This window comes from Anopheles coluzzii, chromosome 3, assembly GCF_943734685.1.
Source record: "Anopheles coluzzii chromosome 3, AcolN3, whole genome shotgun sequence".
In the NCBI taxonomy this organism is placed as follows: domain Eukaryota; kingdom Metazoa; phylum Arthropoda; class Insecta; order Diptera; family Culicidae; genus Anopheles; species Anopheles coluzzii.
In genome coordinates, this window is record NC_064671.1 from 61,825,834 (window position 1) to 61,831,833 (window position 6,000).

Below are 6,000 nucleotides of genomic sequence, written 5' to 3' on the forward strand. Positions count from 1 at the left end.
CGAATTTGGCAATACGGGTAAACGACTGCAGCGTATTCAAGAGTGGGACGGACCCAACAGCAGTATAAGGACTTAAGGCACATTAGATCTCTTATCTCGCATGCTAAACGAAGGATTAATCCAAGAGCTTTGTTGGCTTTTTTTAGGACGAATTCGACATGTACATTAAACAGTAATTTTTCGTCCAACCATTACACCAAGATCTTTCAATGATGAGACGCGAACAAGTTGAGAGCCACAAATGTAGTAGTTCCAGAGAACTTTGTGGGATGAACGACCAAACGATATGACAGAGCATTTTTGAGGACATAAACGGAGACCATTGAGGCAACACCAATCAGAAAATGTGTCCAGCACATGCTGGAGGACATTTGGAGGACAAAGATTTTTCATCGGCTTAGAGAAGATAGCTATTTTGAGGGAGCACAGATACACAGTCGTTGACAAACAGTATGAAAAGCAAAGGACTGAGCACACTTCCTTGAGGTACGCCAGAGAGACCTGCGAATGTTTCAGAGAAACTATCGGAGACACGTACTTTGTAGGAACGGCCAGAAAGGTAAGATCTGAGCCAATCTAAAAGGTAACCTCCGAAGCCAAGTTTCTCAAGCTTAGCTAATAGGAGATTGATTGGTATGCTTTCAAAAGCTGGTTTCATATCGGTATATATAGCGTCAATTTGGCTTGCGGATGAAAGAGCCGGATATATAACAGATAATAGACACATAAGGTTTGCAACGGTGGATCTTTTGGGCATAAAGCCATGCTGGAGAGGAGATATATAGCTGGAGACAATAGGAGACAGGTACGAATGAACAATCGAATCCATAATTTTGGACATTGAGCATATATAGCAATACCGCGGTAATTAGAATATAAAGAGCGATCGTTCTTTTTGTGAATGGGAATAAGAAATGCAGATTTCCATATTGTGGGAACGGAACCCTCTTGGATTGATCTGGAGTAAATACGGGACAGAAGGGGAGCAAGAGACGTTGCACATTGTTTTAATATGGAAGATGGAATACCGTCAGGACCAGGAGAGAACGAAGGCTTCAGTTTACTCATGGCGGCAAGGACACTTTGCGTGGTAATAGACACATTGTTGCATGAGAAAACATCGGGAGGCGTTGTAGAAAGTCCTTCGGATACAGGGAACTGATGGGTAGCAGGATCGACAAACACACTTGACAGGTACTTTGCAAAAAGTTTGCATTTGTCCTGAGTGCTGGAAGCGACTTCGTCGTCAAAGAAGATGGTAGAGGGATATTCCGATTTAGAAGTGCGGGATTTGACAAAGCGCCAAAAGGACCCTGGATCCATCGAGAATCGGTCCTGTAGGCGCACAACATAGGACGCGTAGCAAGCACTGTTATATGTACGGTAAGCTTTGTCTGCATATTTATAGATCCGTAGGAAATATGGATGACGCGAACGATTATATGCCCGGAGAGTGCGGTTTTTATCGGCCTTCAAAGCCCTAAGCGACCTGTTCGACCACGGGGGACTGGGGGAGGGTTTCAGGAGTGGACAGCAGAGAGGAAAGGAGGAGGTGATTACATTGTTGAACTTAAATACTACTTCGTCGATGTTGCTGCATTGTTCGATGAAAGACCAGTCGGTCTGCAAGTTGATATCACATAGCTTTCTTATATTCGTTCTACGGAAGTTAAATCTTCGGTATCGAGATCGGTGTGATTTAGGTTGATGTTGTTGGATTACGGGGGTTGCAAACTTAACGGATAGTTCAAGTGCAGGATGATGTTGATCAAGCGCCACAAGGGGTAGGGGTGATTCCAGCACTGAAGAGCATAACTCGGCAGCGATCGTATTTCCGAATATAAGATCAAGTTGACGGTCACGAGAATTTTTTACTCCTGACAATTGAAGCAAGCCGTTAAACGACATTCCATCAATGAGAGCTGCATTTCCCGTAGAGGTGCTGGTCAAGGTGAAATGAAGCGGTAGCGTCGGCGACGGGAGTCAAGAGAGAGAGGGAGTGTTGAAATCTCCGAGCAACAGTAACTGATCGGATGGTTTCATACGTTCCGTAATGAGACACACACTCTCATTTAGTGAATCCAGGATTTCTACACATGAGCTGCGATCAGGTGGAATGTAGATGACACCAATAAACAGAGATAAATTAACGAACTTGATGCATACCCATGAAAGCTCCAGTGACGTGAAGGTGTGCGAAATTGAGATGATACGGCGGCTTGATGGACTGTGTTGTTGTCGTGAAGCGGAGTAACGGAGGTTATTCGTCTGATGTTATCGTGAATAGTGTCTCGATCGGTGGTTCTGCGTTGTTTGGATTCGGTTGCGAAGTGTGTTGCGATGTATTGTGGGCATCTAGTGGCAGTTGTCGTGTGGGTGGGCGCCAAAAATTTTGAGCAGCGGATGAACGGTGATCGATGAATTCTCTGAATATTATTCCTTTGTGCCAGATATGAGAGGAGAGTGCCCTTGAATGACGATAAGCAGCTCTTTTTACACGTTTGAGTCGTTTGAGTGTGCGGTCCGCCCAGGGGGGGTTTAGGACGCTGAACTGGGACGCATACGACAAAGGCTTGCAGCATAAAGGACGAGAATGAACATACTGCTTCATCAAGTGAAACAAAGTTGGAACAATGAAAGCTATTGTTAAACATTGATATCATGTCGTTCAGTTTCATAAAGCCAGCTTTAGCAAAGTTATAACGATAAAATGCGGTTGTCGTCGAGTTTTGTCGAGTCGTCGAATTGCGTCGGGTCGGCGAGTTAATACGTATATTGAAGTCAAACGCCGGATGGTAGGAGTCAAGAGGTACAAGCGGAACAACACTTGGAAAGACAGGCGAACACAATTTAGCTGCAGCATTGTTAGCGTAGAACAGGTCAAGCATGCGTCCGTGCGAATTATTGATGTGATTAAGTTGCACTAATCCGTTAAATTTAAATCCATCCACAAAGGCGTTGTTGGCCAGTGAGCGCGCAGTTGGTTCATAGTGCGTGATTGATGAGTATGCTGGCGAGGACGAAGGATCAGCTGTGGACCAGCTTATGCTAGGCTGATTGAAATCGTCAATAACAAACAGCAGATCAGCAGGCTTCAGTGTAAGAGTGAAGCCGCTGATACAATCATGTAGAGAGCGAAGAGTCGATATCTCGCCACAAATGGCTTGCAAAGAAGAAACTTAGATATTAAGTAATGAAATAAGGCACCGATTTAAAGAGCCGAATCAAGCCAATCGGCTCAAAGTCTCTAAAAAAATAAACAAAAAAAAATTGATGAAGAGAAAGAACAACCAAAGACCAAGGTTGCTGCCCTGCGGGACACCAGTAGATGCATTCACTGGTCTTGACATGTACGGGCCAAACTTCACAGAATATTGTCGATCTGTAAGGTATAATTTAAGCCACATCATCATGGGATTTGAAGGCTAAAGTAGATTGAATTTCGCTAGCAAAATGGAGTCTTGATATCAGTATAATAAGCATCTAGCTGTAAAACGGCATCGATAGATTCATGGCGATTGCTAACAAATTCTGATAAATTAGTCATTGTAGATCGCCTGGGTACAAAATCATGTAGATTGCACGCCGTGACGAACAGTGGCGCATAGATTAGCATTTCGAACATCTTTGCACAGACGCTTAGTGATGTTTTAGTTTACACGATAGATTACTGCATAGTTCTTGCGATCCTTCTTGTAAATGGGTTTCACTTGGCAAGTTTTCCAAGTGACGGGAATGGTTCGTGGCACGTAGTGCTGTTGGTATTCCAAACCAGTTGCAGTTTCCAAACTCCGATACCTCCTGCAATTGCTGCAGCTGTGTTGCGTACTTGCGCGATAAGTGTGTGTTTTGACAAGAGGTTGTACATATGGTTTGTTTATTAACCTTGAATGTCTGACGCGCTGTGTGGCTTTGCAAAACTGGCAAAGCTGTTCAAATTGCAAAACCTTGTGAGTGCAAATCGAAACAGTTACATTTTTTATGTTAAGGCACGTGTAACGCTTCTTACACTTTATGCATTAAACAATGGATGAGATTCAATTCAATCCAAACGTGTACAAAGATGGATAACAATTCGAAATTTGTAATGTGACGGATGTTAAATTCTTCCATTTATTGGAAATATTTTAGATGATTATCCTGCACACTTTAGTTGATGATTATCCTGTTGATTTTGTGGTGGTGACTTAATGAGATGTAAAATTTCAATTGCAATTGGGATTTGGTTAAGATTTGAATGGAATTCAGATTGCGATGATATTCGAATTCTATTGGTATTGAATTGCGCTTCCATGTTGCGTTGCGAATAGTGAATGAATCACAATATGTCGTAGGGGATACAACTTTAGGAAAAACACTACTGCTTTGTTCCTTAATTCAGAATGGAATCATTTTTATTCAATCAATGGGAACTCTGCTTGTTCTTGAATGATTACTGTGTTACTATGCTATATTCCACCTTAACTCAGCCAACACGGCTCTAATGTGGCTCGTAACCTACGAGTTTTGTGTGGCCATTGTGTGCTTTGTGGCACAGGCATTTGGCACGAGTTCTTTGGCACAACTAGGTCCGTCCAGTGTACATTGACAAATTTTTATTTGATACCTTGTGAGTTCAAAGTAACTTAGCAACTCAAACAAAATCCTCAGCAATCATTTCTTCCTATCTGCCAATCTCCATAAAAATATCCATCTATCATTTCTACCAAACATTAGAAATATATAGACCCTTTTTTATGGGACAATGGCTGAAATACTTGCACAACATATTTATCTATCAATAGCAAAGCGTTTCCAGAAAAGTCGAAGTAAAAAACATGGAAAAATAACGTATTTTCTGAAGCGGCTCCCAATTGTTTGGCAAAATGCTTCGGTCAGCCGCCGCCAAATGCGTTAGTTAAATTCGAAATTACACTAACGAGTACGGACAATGTACCCAGGCCTTAAGAACAAGCAGAATTCACGTTGGTTGTATAAAGATGATTCCATTCTGAGCTAAGGAATAAAACATTAGTATTTTTCTAAAGGGATCGGTCTGGTGGTGCAGTCATCAACTCTTACGACTTAACAACATGTCCATCATGGGATCAAGCCCCGAATTGACCGTGGCATCATACGTAGAACAGACTAATCTGCTATGGTAGCAATATCATATCTTCTGGATGCAATTGAAATTGGATTGTCGATAAAACGATCGGTTACCCGATGCCATGCCCGCCGAATGTTTCGCCCTGTGCTCCAGACCTCAGCCGACCAACCTGCTGATGTCGATGTCCCATCCCGTAACCAGAACCCGCCTCACTCCCTCGACTGTGACATAACTAGCTATTAGATAGTAAAAGTGCAACCGATGTGACCATTACTTCGATCGATCGAGACCATTACTTCATCAAACTGTCTGCAGACCCTCTACGTGTTGGTTTTTATTTAACAGCCCGATATTCACGCTTACAATCTCTGTCCACTAAACATGTTCAATAACACTGGTCGATTGCACTTCGTAGCACAAATAGCTCAAAAAATATTGTATTTTGTACAAGCATACATGTTTTGTAGCCCGTAGGTACGTCAAACATTGTTACGTCTAAGTAAAAAAAAAATAAAGACGAAAGAATAGCCTCTATCCTCTCATTTTGATACCATCGGGAAAGGGTTTAAAAACTAACCGAATTTTTTGTGTTACGAATTTTATGGATAACCTCTTAACACAGTTTCACGCAAGTATTTTTGCAAAAACATGTAACATTGAACAAGTGTTACACGTGGAGTGAAGATTGACTCTTTGACGTACATTCGGAGACAGCGTCATTATTTGAACAGATTTAGCAGATCTGTTGTAGCTATGCAGCAGCGTGCATGTTTTAATGTACATTTTTGATGCGAACATTGATAAGATTCGGGGTATAAATACTGGAACGCACTTCACTTTAACCACAGTTGCGCAAAACAAACGATGAAGTGATCTGTTTAGTCATTTTGGGTCTATTCTGCAGCAATGCA